Source organism: Ovis canadensis, chromosome 22, assembly GCF_042477335.2.
Source record: "Ovis canadensis isolate MfBH-ARS-UI-01 breed Bighorn chromosome 22, ARS-UI_OviCan_v2, whole genome shotgun sequence".
Lineage (NCBI taxonomy): Eukaryota > Metazoa > Chordata > Mammalia > Artiodactyla > Bovidae > Ovis > Ovis canadensis.
Window position 1 is genome coordinate 54,335,559 of NC_091266.1, and position 21,169 is coordinate 54,356,727.

The following is a 21,169-nucleotide window of genomic DNA, read 5'->3' on the forward strand; positions in this document are numbered from 1 at the left end:
GCTCTTTGGCAGGGAAAACAAACACCATATGTAGAAATTCAAGACTTTTAAAAACTGTTGAGGAAGAAATGAAAATATTAAAAAAAAAAAAACCTCACTGAGGATGCGGAAGTAGATGGCCCTGGCCTTGAACGAGGAAAGAGAAGAAGTGAGAAGGGGGTCATGTAGAAGTAAATGGAGTCCCTCTCAGATCTGAGAGAGAACAGACCTCATGGGAATGTCTGGGAAACCAATGTTTGGCTTCCATAAGACCTCTATGGGCATCATGGTTGAACAGTGTCTCAGGAGAACCCATCCCATGGGAAAGGGAGCCTAGAGGGGAGCTCTTGGCACAGTCAACAGATTTGTTGGAGAGGAGAGAGACTCTGATTTCCCTGTGGGATTTGTTGTTTGCATGGGTTGGTTTCTTAGCCAGCCCCATGGATTCACACGAAATTTTACAGACAACAGAGTTTAGTGTGTGCTCATTAAGACTCAGGCTCCGAGGCCAGGCAGCCTGCACCTGGTCCTGCAGTGTCCTCTTAATACCCATGTGACCTGTATAAGTCACGTGACTTCCCTGTGTGTATGTGGGATGAAGAAAATGATCTTGTGATTTTCTAGTTCTATCCTTCTTATATCCTTAGCAGGGAAGAAAAGAGACAGACATATGTGTAAGATAAAAGAAATCTGCTAAAACATCCTGTAGTTGAATTTGAACAGGAAGTATCAGAAAGTTTTCATGATGATTTTTCTTTAACAAAACAACTAGGTCTGAGATTTAGTCACTGAAACAATCACCAATCGAAGATAAATAAGCATCCCTCACACCCAGATGGGCTTCCCTGTAGCTCAGCTGGTAAAGAATCCACCTGCAAAGCAGGAGACCCTGGTTCAATTCATGGGTCAGGAAGATCTGCTGGAGAAGGGTTAGGCTACCCACACTAGTATTCTGGGGCTTCCCTTGTGGCTCAGCTTATAAAGAATCCACCTGCAAAGCAGGAGACCCCAGTTCAATTCCTGGGTCAGGAAGATCTGCTGGAGAAGGGATAGGCTACCCACTCTAGTATTCTTCGGCCTCCCTGTGGCTCAGCTGGTAAAGAATCCACCTGCAGTGCGGGAGACCTGGGTTCAATTCAGAAAGGTATGGCAACCCACTCCAGTATTCTGGCCTGGAGAATCCCCATGGACAGAGGAGGCTGGTGGGCTACAGTCCATAGGGTTGCAAAGAGTTGGACACGGCTGAGCAACTAAGCACACAGCACACCCAGAAAGTGCTTTTAAATACCAGTTCCTACTGAAAGAAACCAAGGCCACTTGGAGAAATGGTTGGTTCAAGGACTGGCTCAGGAAATATAGAAGATATCTAAGAGACTAAGCTATCAAAGGGTCATGACAAAAGACTCAAGGGCCACTGGCCAACGTTGAGAAAATCTGAGCATCCATAAGGGTAATAGCTGCCAGGGATCAAAACCCACCAAACATACTTAAATCCATGAGTTATGAATGGTCCTAAAGCTAACTAACTGATTACCATTGGCGGATGCTAGAGAACCCATTCATTATTTTGAAAACTGATAAAAATTAAAGCAAAAGAATTAAGCATTTGACCTGTCTTTCCAAAAAGGACTATGCCACTGAGGAAGCAAAGAACTGATAGAGGGGCATTTCTCATTGTAGAAATAACAGAGCTAATAAATAAAGAACAATGATAGAATTAGAAGGTCAACATTTTGCAGTCCCTAAAAGATGCTTACTCCTTGGAAGGAAAGTTATGACCAACCTAGACAGCATATTGAAAAGCAGAGACATTACTTTGCCAACAAAGGACCGTCTAGTCAAGGCTATGGTTTTTCCAGTGGTCATGTATGGATGTGAGAGTTGGACTGTAAAGAAAACTGAGTGCCGAAGAATTGATGCTTTTGAACTGTGGTGTTGGAGAAAACTCTTGAGAGTCCCCTGGACTGCAAGGAGATCCAGCCAGTTCATCCTAAAGGAGATCAGTCCTGGATGTTCATTGGAAGGACTGATGTTGAAGCTGAAACTCCAATACCTTCTTTGGCCACCTGATGTGGAAAGCTGACTCATTTGAAAAGACCCTGATGCTGGGAAAGATTGAGGGCAGGAGAAGAGGGGGGCAACAGAGGATGAGGTGGTTGGATGGCATCACCAACACAATGGACATGGGTTTGGGGGGACTCCAGGAGTTGGTGATGGACAGGGAGGCCTGGCGTGCTGAGGTTCATGGAGTCGCAAAGAGTTGGACACGACTGTGCAACTGAACTGAACTGAACTGAATAAACTAATGGGCCTATGCATTGTTACTCGATGGCTGCTAATATCACAGAGAGATAGAGACAGAGAATCAGATATTAAGTGCCTCCTGGTAGAAGAACACACCACCTATGAAGTAGTGATGACCAAAAAATAAATAAACAATAACTTGAATCTGATCAAGCTTCTGGATTCAATACCAATTTATAGGAAATACAGCAAAAGAACCTGTTAAAGGACACCAAGGGGCTGCAATCAGACTGTGGAAGCCCCACATCAGCCTGGTTTCTTGTATGATTTAAATAGCAAGACAGAGAAAAGAGATGGAGGGCGAAACTGTAGGTTAAAAGAATGACAAATTTAGAATTTGTCTAATGAACCAATCGCACTGTGTGGAATTTTGCAGATCCTGATTCAAATAACTGTTTAAAAAGTTTGACATCTAGAAGACAACTGGAAATTTGAACACTGACTTGGTATTGGATGCTCTAAAGAAACCATTACAAATTTCTTTTAGGGGTGATAATTCTATTTGGATACTTTTTAAAAAGTAGAGTCCAAGTCTGATGCATCCTTATCTCAGACACATACTGAATTATTATTAATACACGACCCTGTAGACAAACTTTGAGTAGTGTTGGCTGCTCGAAACTTCAGAGCCCAAGCTTTAGTGAGGGTGATGAAGCCAGTTCTGCTAAGTCACTTCACTCATGTCTGACTCTGTGCAACCCCATAGACTGCAGCCCACCAGGCTTCTCCATCCATGGATTTTCCAGGCAAGAGTACTGGAGTGGGTGCCGTCGCCTTCTCCGAAGGCAGTTCTGAGGCTGCTACTGCTGCTAAGTCGCTTCAGTTGTGTCCGACCCTGTGCAACCCCATAGATGGCAGCCCACCAGGCTCCGCCGTCCCTGGGATTCTCCAGGCAAGCACACTGGAGTGGGTTACCATTTCCTTCTCCATTGCATGAAAGTGAAAAGTGAAAGTGAAGTTGCTCAGTCGTGTCCGACTCTAGGGTACCCAAAAATGGTGCCTGATGGAAGATGGCGGATGCCTAGCAGAACCTTGGGTAGCCCATGGCGCCCCCTGGTGGATGAGAACTTAATCCTGAGCATGCGCAGTGCTAGACATCCTATGTGTACAAAAGTGAAAGTGAGTTGCTCGGTCGTGCCCCATAGACTGTAGCCTGCCAGGTTCCTCTGTCCGTGAGATTTCCCAGGCAAGAATACCAGAGTGGGTTGCCATTTCCTTCTCCAAGGTGTGTGTACAACTGGAATAGAATCAGGTTAATTGGTATTATTCCTTATAACAGGACTCTTCTATACGCACAGGCTGGTAAGGTCTCCAGAAATTCAGGTGACATATCATTTACAAAGAGGTAACAATTTCTTGTACAAGCCTGGAAGGACTTTTTCTAAATACTCAAATTTCTTGGCAGAATCCAATAGCTTCTTCTATTCAAGGTCGTTTAAACTCTATTATATTTGGGTTTAAATGCACAGACACTTCCTTTTCCTTAGAAAATTTTTCCTAAACCAGTAGTGCTCAGACTTTGAAAGACTCACTTATTAAAAATACAGGATCTGGGTCATCCACTACCCCAGATTTTATGAGTGAGTCTAGGAGAACCAGGACTCTGAACAAACTCTCAGACCTCCAGGAAAGGCTCAACCAAGGCTCAACTAAGGCTCAGCTAAAGGCTCCCCTTCCCATTGATTCCAGCTGAAGTCACTCAGAGCCGCTGCGCCTCTGTTCTGTAAGGCAGGTGTTCACTCTGTGTCTTGACAGTGCTGGAGCCCCAAGAGTGGGCCCAGACGGCAGTCCCATGGCCAAGGCCAGCTGATGGTCATGACCCTTCCCTGCTGTCCTGACCAGCTGATTACAGGATTTCCAAACTACCCAGCTGCTCTATCTTCCTGTGGATCCAGGAACAGGGAGGGACCACTTGGTAGACTGATGACTTGGGGATGGGCATGGTTGATCTCTGAGGAAGGGAGGAAGTGCCTACTTTATGCCCAAGACCTTGTGCAGAAAAGAGAAGACCTGGCCTCTGCCCCAAGGGACTCAGAGTCTATCATCTTTACTTTATATCCTCTCCTTTACCTACCCTCCACTCCCTTCTCACCTGGCCCTGTCCTGGACTGGGGCTTCCCATCTCCCTTGGACCACCCCAGTAATCTCTACTCCACCATCACCAGCACTGAAACCCAAGCCCTGAGATCTTCCAGTGGCCAGCACTATTCAGGGTTAATTACAGAGTCTTGGTAAATATTTCAGTATAGGTCTGAGATAAGGATGCCTCTGATGAGGTCTGTCTTTGTGGGAAAAAAATCTATAACAGAATTGTCACACCTAAATCTAATTAACAGGGCTTCCCAGGTGGCGCTAATGCTAAAGAACCTGCCTGCTAATGCAGGAGATGTAAGAGACTTGGGTTTGATCCCTGGGCAGGAAGATCCCCTGGAGGAGGGCATGGCAACCCACTCCAGTATTCTTGCCTGAAGAATCCCATGGACAGAAGAGCCTGGCAGGCTACAGCCCATGGGGTTGCAACAAGTCAGCACATGCCCATGGAATTTTCCAGGCAAGAATACTGGAGTGGGTTGCCATGCCCTCCTCCAGGGGATCTTCCCAACCCAGGGATCGAAACCCATCTCTTGCATCTCCTGCATTGGCAAGAGAATTCTTTACCACTAGCACCACCTGAGAAGTCCTATAGAAGTGTTATATAACTCAACAGTTTCACTTCTAGGTATCAACACAAGAGAAATGAAAATATGTATTCACCTAAAAACTGTACATAAATATTCACGGCAGCATTATTCATAATAGCCAAAAAGTAAAAACAAAACAAAAAAAACCCCACAAATATCCATCAACTGATATACGGAAAAATAAAATGTGGTGAAGTGAAGTGAAATTCGCTGAGTTGTGCCCAACTCTTTGTGACCCCATGGACTATACAGCCCATGAAATTCTCTAGGCTAGAATACTGGAGTGGATAACCTTTCTCTTCTCCGGGGGATCTTCCCAACCCAAGGATCAAACCCAGGTCTCCCACATTGCAGGTGGATTCTTTACCAGCTGAGCCACAGGGAAGCCCAAGAATACTGGAGTGGGTAGCCTGTCCCTTCTCCAGGGGGTCTTCCTGACCCAGGAATCACGCAGGATCTCCTGCATTGCAGGTGGATTCTTTACCAACTGAGCTATCAGGGAAGCCCATAAAATGTGGTATAGCCTTAAAATGAAATGTTATTCAGACATAAAAAGAAATGAAGAACTGATTTGTGCTGTGCATGAATCTTGAATTATTATGCCAGATAAAAGAAGATAAACACAAAAATCTACATACTGAATGACCCGATTTATATGAAATATTCAGAAAAGGCAAATCTATAGGTACAGAAAGTAGATCAGTGACTGCCTGGGGCTAGGGGAGGGGAAATGGAAAGTGACAGCTTTGAGTACTGAATTTCTTTTCTCCCCCCAACTTTTGGCAGCACTGTATGGCATGGGGGGAATCTTAGTTTCTCAGAGATCGAACCTGCACCCCCTGCAGTGGAAACTCAGAATCTTAACCATTGGATCGCCAGGGAAGTAAGTCCCTGAATACAGAGAGTGATGAAAATGTTCTGCAATTAGATAGAGGTGATGGTCACAAAACTCTGTGAATATAATAAATACCACTGAATTGTGCACTTTAAAACAGTGACTATCATGGGATGTGAATTACATCTCAAAACAAACAGAACAGCTGATGACAAGCCAGCCAAGAGTCTACCCAAGCCATCAGTCTCTCAGTTCTGCTCTGACACCCAACAGTGTCCAGAGCAGCCTCACACAACCAGAGTCCCTCATGTGGGGACCCTCCCACCCATGTCTGCGGCTGAGGGGGCAGCTGGCATTTCTTACCATGTGACATTGGGCAGAAGGCCCCACCCTTGCAGCTAACCAGCTGGGGGAGTGGCCTGGACCACCCACTGCCTGGCCAGGAAACGGTGACTTCAGCTGCCTCACTCAACAGCCTAGGTCGGTTGGATCTCTCCCTCCTTCTCTCTCTGGAATCTGGAACTGGAGAAGGAAGGACAGAAGAAATGAGAGAGACCTGCATTTCAAGCAGCCCTGGGAGCTGGTGAACAGGTGGAAGACAAAGGATGTGGCAAGGATGTGAAAGCCAGGGAGGGCAGTCAGAGGGGAGCAAGAAGAGCGGCCAGCAGGGCAGCTGTCTTCTCCCTTTCCGGACTGCGTGGCACTCGGATTCCTGTTCTGATTCCGAGTCCCTCTCGTATCTTTTTTATTTTCTGGGTGTGCTGGGTCTTTGTTGAGGCACGTGGGCTTCTAAAGTTCTGGCACGCAGGCTCAGTAGTAAGAGTGCGTGGGCCTAGTTGCCCTTCAGTATATGAAATCTTAGTTCCCCAAACAGGGATTGGACCCACATCCCCTGCATTGGAAGATGGATTCTTAACCACTGGACCACCAGGGAAATCCCTCCCTGTGGTGTCTTTATGGCAGCTACCAGTTTGAATGAGGTCTGTTCTTTGCACTGAAAAGAGCCTGATGCCACCCAGCAGGCATTTGTAAATCCATGTTGGATAGACCAGCTCCCCTGGATTCATAGCCTCTGGGACGAATTCTTTGGTATCAAAGAACATGGCAGCTCTCTAATGGTCTTTTCCAGAGTCCAGCTGAGAGAGCATCAGACCATCTACCTGAGATTCTCTACGTAGAACTCCAGGGTCCGCTTTAGATGCCGGCTTCAGAAGCCCTACCAGCAATGAGAAGATAACACACAAGATGTAGGTTTCTGCAGCACTGACCAGTTACCATCTTGGTGTCCTTCTTTACCTTTCTTTGTCTTTTGACTTATTTGACATGATTTAGCCTCTTCAATCCCCTCAAGCTAGCCCAGTTTCTATAAGACTGATGATTGGTATGGGATAATAAAGGTAGTCAAACCAAACATCTTATCTGGAGTGACCTTGAACTTATCAGTATTCTTCAAAGTAGGGAGAAGACATTTCACATCTCGCTTTTAATGAGGGAAGGGAGAAAAAAAAAACTGTTGCTGGAAATATTTACCTTTCATCTACCACGCTGAGAGATAGGGGAGATTTGTCGGCTTTGATCTCCACTTGTTTAATTACTGGGAAATGAAGTGTACGTGAGCCAGCGGGATCATGAAGTCTCACTCTTGCTGCAAAAGATGGCAGCTGGGGACCCAGCAGCCTGGCCTTTCATTTTCCCGGATCAAAGCTGAGCAGCACCAGGATGGAAGTAACAGCCTGATGGGATGTGCCTGAAGAAGAACCAGGTGGTAGGGACTTGACCAAGAGGTCGCTAGAACAGCGTACCCGTGGGGTCTCCCCTTCTTGCCTCGTACCCTAAGAGAAGAGCAGCGTGACAGTCCAGGGCTCTGTGTGGCCTGCCTGACCAAGAGTCTGCCCACATACCACATGCCAGACCCCAACCTGAGGCAAACCCAGCGCTCCTGAGCATTGTGGCCTTAGTTCTGACCACTGTCCACGCATTTCTAGTACCTGACTCCACCAGTGCTGGACCTCCCAGCTACAACCTCAGGTTGGTCCTCTTCTGAGCCTCACCTGCCCAGTCCAGGTGAGTGGATATGATCCCAAGAATAAGACCAGGAAACTGAAAACAAGACAAAAGTTGGCCTGCTTCATGGACAGGCTGCCCATGATGTAGGAGATGGAACTGGGCCTCTGGGCATGCAGGGGCTGATGGGTAACCATGGGATAAAGATGGGTAACCTTTAGGGGAGGGCACTGTCAGTCACGATGGATAGCATCCCACCATCCTAACACAGGGGTCGCTCCACCAGTGTGTTTGTATGCTCAGTTGCTCAGTCGTGCCTGACTCTGCAACCCCTGACTCTAGCCTGCCAGGCTACCCTACCATGCTCATCTCTAGAGTGAGGGTGTTAAGTGAGACATTCTTGAAGAACATTTCCTCTTTAACATTATCTATCTTTATAATTATGAACTGTGGTGCTAGAGAAGACTGTTGAGAATCCCTGGGACTGCAAGCAGATCAAACTAGTCCATCCTAAAGGAAATCAACCCTGAATATCCATAGGAAGGACTGATGTTGAAGCTGAAACTCCAATGCTTTGGCCACTTGGTGTGAAGAGATGACTCACTAGAGAACACCCTGATGTTTGGAAAGACTGAGGGCAGGGGGGAAGGGGACAAGAGAGGATGAGATGGTTGGATGGCCTCACCGACTCGATGGACACGAGTTTGAGCAAGCTCTGGGAGATGGTGAAGGACAGGGAAGCCTGGCATGCTGCAGTCCATGAGGTTGGGGTAGCAAAGAGTCGGACATGATTGAGTGACTGAATGATAACAACAAATCCTTATGATTCTATTTATTGAGCCTCTTCTGTAACCAGAACTGTGCTAGCTCTTGAAGAAGGCACATAGGATAATCATGGTGGTGGTGGTGATGGTAGCCGCTCACATTTACTGAGTCTTCACGATGTGTCCGGTGCGGTACAAAGATCAACTCATTCAATCTTCAGAAATAACTATGGGGTCAATACCATTGTGTATTATCCCATTTGACAGATGAGGAAACTGAGGCCAGAGAGGTTACCTACCTTAAGCAAGTTCATACAGCTGTTAAGTGACAGACCATGCTCTCAAGATGCTAACTTCTCTCACATTCCAAACAAGGAGACAGACAAATCTACCTGAAACAACATAAGGGAAAACATGATATAGGACTAAATTGTGCAAAACAAATGTTCAACCCCAAAAGCAGGAATCAGCGAACTATGGCACATGGAGCCAACAATCCACTACCTGTTGTCATAAATAAAGTTTTATTGAAACACAGCCACACCCATTTAGTGCGTATTGTCTACAGTGGCTTTCAGGCCACATTGGCAAAGCCAAGTGGTTGTGACAGAGATCATGTGTCTATGGGCCTAAAATTATTCACTGCCTCCTGAAAGTTTGCCAACCCCCCTCTCTAATGGTGACCAACTGGCTGGCTGCTTTACTATATTAACAGTGATCATCTTGAAGTAGTTGGATATTTTTATTTCTATATTCTATTCCCTATTATATGAACTTGTAAAATGATAATGTATTATCTTTACAGACAGAAAAGAAAATGTCACCAAGAGAACCCTTCTCTATATTTGTATAGAATCATGAACTTCTGGTCCATAGTAAACCTCTGCTCTCTCCACCAGTTCCACTTACTACCAACTCTGGAGTGAAATCTGATGGTCCTTGAAGTTGCCCTTCTTACTGACCCAGGAGACTAGAGCCCACCTTTGGAGGCTGAGACGGGAGCACCAAGCCCCAAGGAGGCCTTCTGTGGAGATGCTGAAGAAAAGCATTCCCTTCCCAACCATCTGCAAAGAAATTACCCATGAAACCAACTCTAACCATGCTTTTAAAAACTCCTTCCATCCAAGTCATAATATTTTTGGAGTGAGATTTACTTTACAATATTTCAGTAACTGCAGTGTTGCAACTAGGATTGTAGCTGGTCTCAGGGGCTTTCCTGGGACGTTGCACTTAATGAGGTTTATAATTCAATAAAACTACATCTGCATCTTTAATTATGCCTAACATTTAATCTTCATTGCTCCGCTTGAATTGGAAGAGCTAAAATTAGGTCCGCTGTAGTTTAATCTGATAATAAACATCCATGACATTTAGAGCAAAAATGTACTCATTTCATTAGAGTGACCGACACATTTACCATTTGCCTCAACTGAACAAATATTCTCAACAGTCCCTCCGACTGTAACGGAGAACATTGTGTTAAGCTATCCCCTGTAGACTCCTGGAACTCTAGAGCTGACAAGGACCTTGGAGGTTAAGCAGTCTAAGCACTGCTTTTCACACGAGGGCACTGAGGCTCAGAGAGCTGAAGTCATTTGTCCAACATCACACAGCAAGTTAGCAGATAGAGGATATTGCAGGAAATAAGACCCAGGACTCTTAGATCCCTGCCCAGTGACCTATTTGCCATTCCTCTATTGCTATGCTTGCATATACAGCTAAAGTAGGACACAATTACTTGTTGGCCAAGACTCCCTCTGGGCAATCACCACCAGCCTTTTTTATGGAATGCAGACAAGATGTCATTCAAGTACCTATACTGAGCATTGTGCCCCAATCCCAAATTCAAAGCAATAACAAATAAAACATAAAAAGAGAAAATTAATAAAACACACCATCATTGAAAAGAAAATCAGTATTTCCAAGGACAAAAACTCAATAAAACAAAACATTACATGAACTGAAGCTTCGAGCTATTTGCCTGCAAATCTAGAAGGAGGCAGAGGTGGTTAGCAGTTTAATTCCACCAGTAACCAAAACTGCCCCATTAAAGACCAAGGATGAAACCCAGGCTCTTTTTTTTTTTTTTTCAGTTTGTGCTTTGGTTTATTGATTTTTGACAAACTTTTTCTTTTGTATTGGTGTATAGCCAATTAACAAACAATGTTGTGACAGTTTCAGGTGAACAGCAAAGGGACCCAGCCATATATACACATGTATCCATTCTCCTCCAAAGTCCCCTCCCATCCAGGCCACCACAGAACATTGAGCAGAGTTCCATGTGCTGAACAGTAGGCCCTTGTCAACTATCCATTTTAAACACAGCAGTGCGTACGTGTATGTGTCCATCTCAAACTCCCCAACTATCCCTCTCCCCCATTCCACCCCACCCCCACCCCCACCCCCCACAATCATAAGTTTGTTCTCCAAGTCTGTGACAAGACCCAGGCTCTTTGATTTAAGCTGAGACAGAGGCTAAAAAATTAGGGAATGACACAGCTAGACAATCACAATGTAGCAAGCATCATAGTAATAATTAATAATAATAATTCAGGCAAGAATCATTAGTAGATGCTAAAACCTGCGGATAAAAATTTGAGGATAAACAAGATATTTACATAGTCTTTGAAACTTCCCCAGAAAATGCTAATTACTTACAAAGAGGAAGCTATTAACTATGAAAGTGGAGAAGGCTTACGGACACCACCTGGACCAGGTGGCCAAAGTTCACAACAGCAGCGGTGGCACAAACAAGAACACAGCATCACTTTTTGGACTCTTTCCACTTCACCAGGCTTTATATTTTGCCTTTGACTCATTCTCACTGTAAACCCATCTGTTCTCTGCTTCCGCACTATCTTGAACCATCATCTCTTACAAGGCAGGGCTTGGTCTGCTTCATTTATCTGGAAGGAGCTGGTCAAGAGACAGATGTTTCTGATTCCTCACAAGGGTTTTTACACCTAATTTCTCATTGACCCTCATAGTCTGAAAATTAAGGAAAACATATTTTTCTCCCATTAAAAAAAAAATCCAAAAAATATGCACAGAGAGATTAAGCCACTAGCCCAAAGTCACACAGCCAGCGAGTGATTGAGCCCATATCTCCTGGCTCCAATGGTGAGATACTGCAGTACACGTGGCAGTTGACTCCCCAACCCCATCCCCCTCTTCCACTGTGTGGCCACAGTTCAGTTTCAGGGACTGACCCTGCCTCTAGGTGGGTCCCACTTCAGTCCAGTCAGTTCAGTCGCTCAGTCATGTCTGACTCCTTGCAACCCCATGGACTGCAGCACACCAGGCTTCCCTGTCCATCACCAACTCCTGGAGCTTGGTCAAACTCATGTTCATAGAGTTGGTGATTCCGTCCAACTATCTCATCCTCTGTCATCCCCTTCTCCTCCTTCCTTCAATCTTTCCCCAGCATCAGGGTCTTTTCCAATGAGTCAGTTCTTTGCATCAGGTGGCCAAAGTACCAGAGTTTCAGCTTCAGCATCAGTCCTTCCAATGAATATTCAGGGCTCGTTTCCTTTAGGATGGATTGGTTGGATCTCCTTGCAGTCCAAGGGACTCTCAAGAGTCTTCTCCAACACCACAATTCAAAAGTACCAATTCTTCGGTGCTCAGCTTTCTTTACAGTCCAACTCTCACATCCATACATGACATCAGAGGGCAGGCAGAATGAAAACCACAATCACAGAAAACCGATCTGATCACATGAACTACAGCCTTGTCTAACTCAATGAAACTATGAGCAATGCCGTGTAAAGCCACCAAAGATGGACGGGTCATGGTTGAGAGTTCTGACAAAACATGGTCCAAATGGCAAACCACTTCAGTATTCTTGCCTTGGGAACCCCATGAACAGTATGAAAAGGGCTCCACTTAGTTAGTGCCAATCATGAAAGCCCATCTCTCTTCTTCAGCAATTGAAGCAAGAGTTCAGGCCTAAGCTTATCAGCACGTGCCATTCTCCTGGGTCTGGGGAACAGTTCTAGCCAATGAGACATGATAAGAAGTCTGTTGGGAGTTTCAATTCTTATGCTTCCTTACTTTGAAGAACAAGATTAGGAAGCTTCTCTCTCTTCCTAAGATAAATACAGAAGAAGGTAAATCAGCTTGCTGCTGGCAGCAGTTCTACAAAGAAGGGAACCAGCCCTAGAACTAAACTAACACTGTGGATGGTGGAAGAGAGAAGAAAAAAGGACCAAGCATCCGTGATGACCTTGTGAAGTGCAATGTCAGACAATCTTGAAACCACATTAAGTTGGGTCATCTGATCATTGCAATCAAAAGTATCTTCCTGGGGCTTCCCTGGTTGCTCAGCTGTAAAGACTCCACCTGTCAATGCAGGAGACACAGGTTCAATCCCTGATCCAGGAGGATCCTACACTCAAGAGAGCAACTAAGCCCGTGCACCACAACTACTAGCCCTGCACTCCAGAGCCTGGGAGTCACAAGTGCTGAAGCCCTTGCAGCTAGACCCGGTGCTCTGCAACAAAAGAAGTCACCGAATGAGAAGCCTGCGCACGGCAACTGGAGAGGAGCCCCCGCTCACCGCAAACCAGAGAAAATTCAAGCGCAGCAAAGAAGACCCAGCACAGCCATAAAAAAATAAATAAAAATTATTCATTAAAAACAAAAGCACCCTTCTGGTTACAGGCCCCTTCTTCCCTAAGGCAGTCTGGCAAATGGGGAGCCCAGCAGTCCAAGTGTGCCATTAAGCCCCAAGGCAATAATGACACCTGCCTCATCAGCCCCCATACTCCCCCGCTGTCCTCAAATGGCTGTTTGTTGACACTGCCTCTCTTGAGCTGCTTTAACTTCGCAGGGAAGGCGGTTCTATGGTGCTGTGAGTCATCCTTCCAAGAAGCAGCCTTCATGCTAAGGCAGGGTGAAGATGTGTCTGTTCCCAGTACCCACTGCCCCTTCTCCTCCCCCACAAAGGGCAGCTTTCCTCCGGAATCCACGCACATGCAGCTTCTTCCTCACTGAACCAGCAGGTCCCAGGCCTGTTGCTTGCTGCTTCCAGTTATTTGCTTGGAATCAGAGCGGCTGGGAAGTCAAAACCAGCCTTACTCTACCAGCGTGAAAAGAAGACACAGAAGCAGCCTTTTGGCTTCACAGAGGGAAGGATCTGGGATTTTTCTCCTCTTCCTATGAACATCAGGGCTCCTGCCTACATGGCTCTCTGATTACACAGCCATTTGGAAATTCTGTGAATTGGAAGCAGCACTGTCATTGACTTCCTACAAAGAAGAGGCAGCGGGAGAAGTCTTCCGGCAGAGGGACACAGGGGCAGCCATCTGGCTGGAAGTCACTGTATTTACATAAGTTGTCGCTTCCCTTCAGGTGGCGAGGAGCAGTGTGCTAGGGAAGGGGTGCTAACGACCAAGGCCATGCTTGACACCACATATTAATCAGGGTTTTATTTTATTTTTTATTTTCTGTATTTTATAATGCTTTATAAAGCATTGTAAGGGACAGAGACTGACCCTCCCGGGCCTGGCTAATTCCTAAAGACAGTGAAAAACTTGCCTTCAGTATGCTGTTTTATGCCAACCAACCAACCCAAAGCCCATACCTCTGCCCCCTCCTTTATCTAACTTTCTCATACCACGCTGATGTTTCCCCTACCCTAAATCATCCCCAGGCCAGGTACCAGACATATGGAGACCACCGTTATAGCCCAGAGCCCACTCATATTATTCAGACTATAAAATCCTGGTAGTGGTTTAGACACTAAGTCATGTCCGACTCTTTGGGACCTCAAGGACTGTAGCTCACCAGGCTCCTCTGTCCACGGGATTGTCCAGGCAATGGAGTGGATTGCCATTGCTTTCTTTAGGGGATCTTCCCAACCCAGGGAATGAACCCCAGACTCCTGCATTGCAGGCGGATTCTTCACTGACTGAACTACCAGGGAAGCCAGCCATAATACAATCCTAAACTTGTTCAAAGTGGCCAGCCATGTCTGCCCACTCCTTCCCATGGAAACCTCAACAAAGGCTCTGGCCCTGCCCTCTCTTCCCTTCTTCACTCCTGACATACCCAGGTGCTTCCCCAGGTGACCTGCAGAGCATGGTGTGTCTCCTGCTTTGGGGAACTGTGGGTAATAAACTCTTCCATGTCTGTCATCTTACCATATCTGATTAAGCCAGATCAGACAGCAAGAGGAAGAGAACATGATTGTAGGTAATGCCTACCACACTGCAAAGTAGGAATTATTAGCTCCATTTTTCATGTGCATAAAGTGAAGCTCAGATAGTTGAGTAACTTGCTGGTGTTGGTTAACAGGGAATACTGATCATGAGCTAAGAGTGCTGCAGTCAACTTCTTTTTTATAGAGATATATGAAATTTTAGAAATACTGTTATTTGGTGGGAGAGTTGAATACTATTCATCAAAATTTTAAAGTTTTATTTTAGGAGAGAAATTTCTTAGGCTTAGTTAGTAGAGATGAAATATGTTATGTGAGTCCATTCAGAGGAGCTATTGGGGAAAACTGACAGAATAACTCACAGGCACTGGCCGTCATTACTGCATCAAATCTCCTGGGCTTTTTGTTTACATTCTTACAACCTCAAGAGGAGGCAAGCCAAGTTGGAATGAGGCCAGCGGAGCAGAGGGTCCAGCTGAGACTGAACTTGCAGTCCCTCTCCAGGGTATCCCAGTGACAAAACAGGCCGCCCCCAGCATGTCAGTGATGTGATCACATAAGGAAAACCACATGCAGGAAGTAAACATTCATTAGAGGAAGAGCAACACATGGTCTTGCTGTTACTCATATCTGGCCCGGGGACCAGCAGCAACCGCATCTCTCATGATGTTAGAGACGCAGAATCTCCAACCGCATCCCAGACTCGGCGAACCGGAATCTGCAAGTTAACAAGATCGTCGGATGCGTCACATGCAAGTCACGGTTTGGAAAGCTCTAGTCTTTACAGTAGGAGAAGGCGATGGCACCCCACTCCAGTCCTCTTGCCTGGAGAATCCCATGGACGGAGGAGCCTGGGGGGCTGCAGTCCATGGGGTCGCTTAGAGTCAAACACGATTGAGTGACTTCACTTTCACTTTTCACTTTCATGCATTGGAGAAGGAAATGGCAACCCACTCCAGTGTTCTTGCCTGGGGAATCCCAGGGACGGGGGAGCCTGGTGGGCTGCTGTCTGTGGGGTCGCACAGAGTCAGACACGACTGAAGTGACTTAGCAGCAGCAGCAGCAGCAGTCTTTATAGTTCCACACTTGAGAATGGGGGACAGTGGGGAAACGATTAGGATGTGATTGAAGGATGAGATCAGAGATGGACTGAAGCTGTAACTGGAAGGACTTGTGCTGAGTCTGTGTGTATGGTGCCTCTTTGGAACCACAGACCCGATAGAGCTCCCATTGCTTTCCTGGTGAGGTTGTCAGGGCATCACCAGCTCATCCTGGATAATCCTCTGTCATGGTGAGGGCGGTGCTGTCTTGTGCATTATGGGCTTCTTTAAAAACCAATGTACACTTTCTCCCAGCACACATCGTGGCCTGTCTTCTGCACAACCTCCTGGCTTGCTTCCACCTTCTATCTTTCTCCTCTTCACTAGCCATCCTGAGTAGCCTCACAAAATCCCAGAAGGAGGTTCTAGTCTCCGGAAACAAATTTGGCTACATGAATCAGAAAACTAGGGACTTCCCTGGTAGTCCAGTGGCTAAGACGCTGGACTCCCATTGTAGAGGGCCCAGGTTCAATTCCTGGTCAGGGAACTAGATCCCACATGCCACAACCAAGATCAAAGATCCTGCATGCTGCAACTAAGACCTGGTGCAGACAAATGAATACTTTTTAAAAAAAGCGAGGGGGGGGGGGACAAAAATAAAAAGTATCATAAGTATCCCAGGTCTCAGTTTCCCATATCAAAGTTCTGGAAGTCAGCTGTCCAAGGTTTGTACTACAGTCCCCTTATTCCTCCCACTAGGCTTTGTATCACAGCTGGGAGTGCACTCTGCTATCAGGTCCAAGACGGCTGCTGTAGCAGGGGCATCATGTGTGTTCCCAGCCCAGAAAGGAGAAAAGGGATGAGACGGGCCTAAATCTACCCTTTAAGGACATTTTCCAGGATTTTGCTGACATTTTGGATGCTGTTGTTATTATTGTTCAGTCACTAAGTCATGTCTGACTCTGTGACCCTGTGGACCGCAGCACACCAGGCTCCCAGGTCCTTCACTATCTCCCCAATTTGCTCCAAATCATGTCCCTCGAGCTGGTGATGCTATCTAATCACCTCATCCTGTGCCACCCCCTTTTTCTCCTGCCCTCAATCTTCCCCAGCATTAGGGTCTTTTCCAGTGAGTCAGCTCTTCACATCAGATGGCCAAAGTATTAGAGCTTCAACATGAGTCTTTCCGATAAACATTCAGTGTTGATTTCCTTCAGGATTGACAGGTTTGATCTCCTTGAAGTCCAAGGAACTCTCAAGGGTCTTCTTCAGCACCACAGTGTGAAAGCATCAATTCTTCGGCACTCAGCTTTCCTTAGGGTCCAACTTTCACATGCGTACATGACTACTGCAAAAGCCACAGCTTTGACTATATGGATGTAAGAATGTAAAAGACTTTTGATACCATGGTAACAACAAGAAAAATCTGGACAAAAGTTAAAATCTTTCTCAGCAGGTCTAGCAAAAAGTAGAAGGAAGCCTTGATTAACTGAATTCCAAAAACCCATTCATAGGTGAGCACAGGGCCACAGCAACTGCCCTGCCTGAAAAAGGATGGGCAACCGATCTGGGCACATGGGGCAACACGGAGGGGAGAAATGGTCCAGGAATGCGGAGAGACCAGCTCAGTCTTAGCTGCCTGTGTAGCTGTCAGGGTTGATTAGAGAAACAAAACTACTACTATCAGAGAAACAGGGATTAATTTCATGAGTTTGAAAGCTGGGGACCTGGTGAAGCAGACTCACAGGCTGTTGCCTCTATAACTAGTATTAAGCCTTAACTCACCAGAGGTCAGCCCGACTGGCAGCCAGAAAGGAAAATTGAATGTGGACAAAGGAAAGGACCAATTAGAATCACAAGGATGGACTGAAACTTATGGGGACAAATTGGAATGCACAGCTGTCACTCAAAGTTTCCAATCTGAATGCTCTGGATGATTTACAGGAAAAGCCAACAGCCTTTGCCTCAGAAGTACAGCTGACCTACAATCAGAGAAGAAGGGTAGGCTCTCAAGGGAGCTGGAGAGCTGGCCATCAAGATAAGCATTCCCATTGTTCTCGCTAACCTTCCAAATGTCCAACAATGGACCTTCAGCTTCACTTCTATCTGCCAGATCTTGTGCAAAATGTCTCCTGGGGCCTCAACTAACCTAGAAGTACAGAGAAGGAAATTCTCGGAAACATAGTCCCCTTTCAGCCAAACTGACAAAGTACAGAGCTGCCACAGACCATGTGCAGGCTGGCAGGAGGACATCTGAAAGAATTCTAGCAGGAATCTGAAAGAATCCCAAGCGCAAAAATAAATTACTCAGCCCAACAATGGTGCTCTGTCAAAGCCGTTGCCAAAGAAGGAAGGAGTCATGAAGAAAGGGCAGGTGAGCAGAGACAAATCTCTTAGTCCCACTCAGCTTCGGGATGATCACAGTGGTTGGATGTGGGGCCCCTGAGGAGTTCGCTGAATGCACAAAACCAAAAATATCTGAAAGTGTAATCCGATCTTCTCCCCATTCAAATACCGACCAGAGAGAAAAGCTGGAAGACACATGAGAGTCTACCTTAAAACAGGTAAACTGCCGATCTAATTAAGGCTGCAGCCCAACCAGACTCAAGGAGGAATGGCTGATTCAGTCTCACACTGTCTGCAAGACAGAGGAGTGGGTTTGCCTGTTCTGGAAAACAAAGCAAAAGTATTATACTTTACTCTCCAAAGAAAAAAGATTATGAAACATGCAAAGAAGCTAGACTGTGTAACCAAAAGTCAGGAAAATCATAGTCAATAGAAACAGATCCACAGACAAATACTAGTTAATGGATTGACAGATAAGAAATTTAAATCAACTCTTACAAATATATTAGGTTATAGGAAGAGATTAATATGGTGACTGAATATATGGGCTATTTCAAGATAAAAGGAGAAAAGTTAAAATTGAAAAAAATTATAACAATACATTGTAGGATTTAAAGTGTATGTAAAAGTGAAATATGACAACAACAGCACATAGGATGGGAAAGGAGTAAAGGTTCTTATATTATTCATGAATTTGAGGTGGACTGTGATAAATTATACAGTCAGCAAAAACAAGACTGGGAGCTGACTGTGGCTCAGATCGTGAACTCCTTATTGCCAAGTTCAGACTTAAATTGAAGAAAGTAGGGAAGATCACTAGACCATTCAGGTATGACCTAAATCAAATCCTTTATGATTATACAGTGGAAGTGACAAATAGAGTCAAAGGATTAGATCTGACTGAGTGCCTGAAGAACTATGGATGGAGGTTCCTGACATTGTACAGGAAGCAGGGATCAAGACCATCCCCAAGAAAAACAAATGCAAAAAGGTAAAATGCTTGTCTGACAGGCCTTACAAATAGCTATGAAAAGAAGAGAATTGAAAGGCAAAGGAGAAAAGGAAAGATATACCCATTTGAATGCAGAGTTCCAAAGAATAGATCAATGCAAAGAAATAGAGGAAAACTGGTTCCAAATAGAGGAATGGAAAAGACTAGAGGTCTCTTCAAGAAAATTAGAGATACCAAGTGAACATTTCATGTAAAGATGGGCTCAATAAAGGACAGAAATGGTATGGACCTAACAGAAACAGAAGATATTAAGAAGAGGTGGCAAGAATACACAGGAGAACTATACAAAAAAGATCTTCATGACCCAGATGACCACGATGGTGTGATCACTCACCTAGAGCCAGACACCTTGGAATGTGAAGTCAAGTGGGCCTTAGAAAGCATCACTATGAACAAAGCTAGTGGAAGTGATGGAATTCCAGTTGAGCTATTTCAAATCCTGAAAGATGATGCTGTGAAAGTGCTGCACTCAAAATGCCAGCAAATCTGGAAAACTCAGCAGTGGCCACAGGACTGGAAAAGGTCAGTTTTCATTCCAATCCCTAAGAAAAGCAATGCCAAAGAATGCTCAAACTACCACACAATTGCACTCATTTCACACGCTAGCAAAGTAATGCTCAAAATTCTCCAAGCCAAGCTTCAACAGTATGTGAACCATGAACTTTCAGATGTTCAAGCTGGTTTTAGAAAAGGCAGAGGAACCAGAGATCAAATTGCTAACACCCACTGGATCATCGAAGAAGCAAGAGAGTTCCAGAAAAACATCTATTTCTGCTTTATCGACTATGCCAAAGCCTTTGACTGCATGGATCACAACAAACTGTGGAAAATTCTTCAAGAGACAGGAATACCAGACCACCTTAACTGCCTCCTTGGAAATCTGTATGCAGGTCAGGAAGCAACAGTTAGAACTAGACATGGAACAACAGACTGGTTCCAAATAGGAAAAGGAGTACATCAAGGCTGTATATCGTCACCCTGCTTATTTAACTTATATGCACAGTACATCATATGAAATGCTGGGCTGGATGAAGCACGAGCTGGAATCAAAATTGCCGGGAGAAATATCAATAACCTCAGATATGCAGATGACACCACCCTTATGGTAGAAACCGAAGAACTAAGAAGCCTCTTGATGAAAGTGAAAGAGGAGAGTGAAAAAGTTGCTTTAAGTTCAACATTCAGAAAGCTAAGATCATGGCATCCGATCCCAATACTTCATGGCATATAGATGGAGAAACAATGGAAACAGTGACCGACTTTATTTTCTTGGGCTCCAAAATCACTGCAGATGGTGACTGTAGCCATGAAACTAAAAGATGCTTGCTCTTTGGAAGAAAAGTTTTGACCAACCTAGACAGCATATTAAAAAGCAGAGACATTACTTTGTCAACAAAGGTCCATCTAGTCAGAGCTATGGTTTTTCCAGTAGTCATGTTACGGATGTGAGAGTTGGACTATAAAGCAAGCTGAGCACTGAAGAATTGATGCTTTTGAACTGTGGTGTTGGAGAAGACTCTTGAGAGACCCTTGGACTGCAAGGAGATCCAACCAGTCCATCCTAAAGGAGATCAATCCTGAATATTCATTGGAAGGACTGATGCTGAAGCTGAAACACCAATACTTTGGCCACCTGATGCGAAGAGTTGACTCACTGGAAAAGACCCTGATGCTGGGAAAGATTGAAGGCAGGAGGAGAAGGGGGAGACAGAGGGTAAGATGGTTGGATGGCATCACCAACAGGATGGACATAAGTTTGAGCAGGCTCTGGGAGTTGGTGATGGAAAAAGGGAAGCCTGGCATGCTGCAGTCCATGGGGTCGCAAAGAATCGGACACGACTGAGCAACCAAACTGATGATAAACTAAGAATGTATATTTAATCCCCAGAGAAACCATTGCAAAAGTATAAAGAGAGACAGCTGACAACCCAACAGGAGATATAAAATAATAGGGACTTCCCTGGTGGTCCAATGACTAAGATGCCATGCTCCCAATACAAGGGGCCTGGGTTCAATCCCTGATCAGAGAACTAGATCCCACATG

General features: G+C 45.3%; 1 non-coding gene and 1 pseudogene across 1 annotated transcript; both read left to right on the plus strand.

Annotated features, from left to right (window-relative positions):
* LOC138427651 (microtubule-associated tumor suppressor 1 homolog pseudogene) overlaps positions 1-21,169 on the plus strand; it is a 97,282-nt pseudogene that overhangs the window by 11,292 nt on the left and 64,821 nt on the right.
* TRNAG-CCC (transfer RNA glycine (anticodon CCC)) lies at positions 16,242-16,314 on the plus strand. Its single transcript has one exon. It is a non-coding gene; the product is annotated as a tRNA-Gly (tRNA).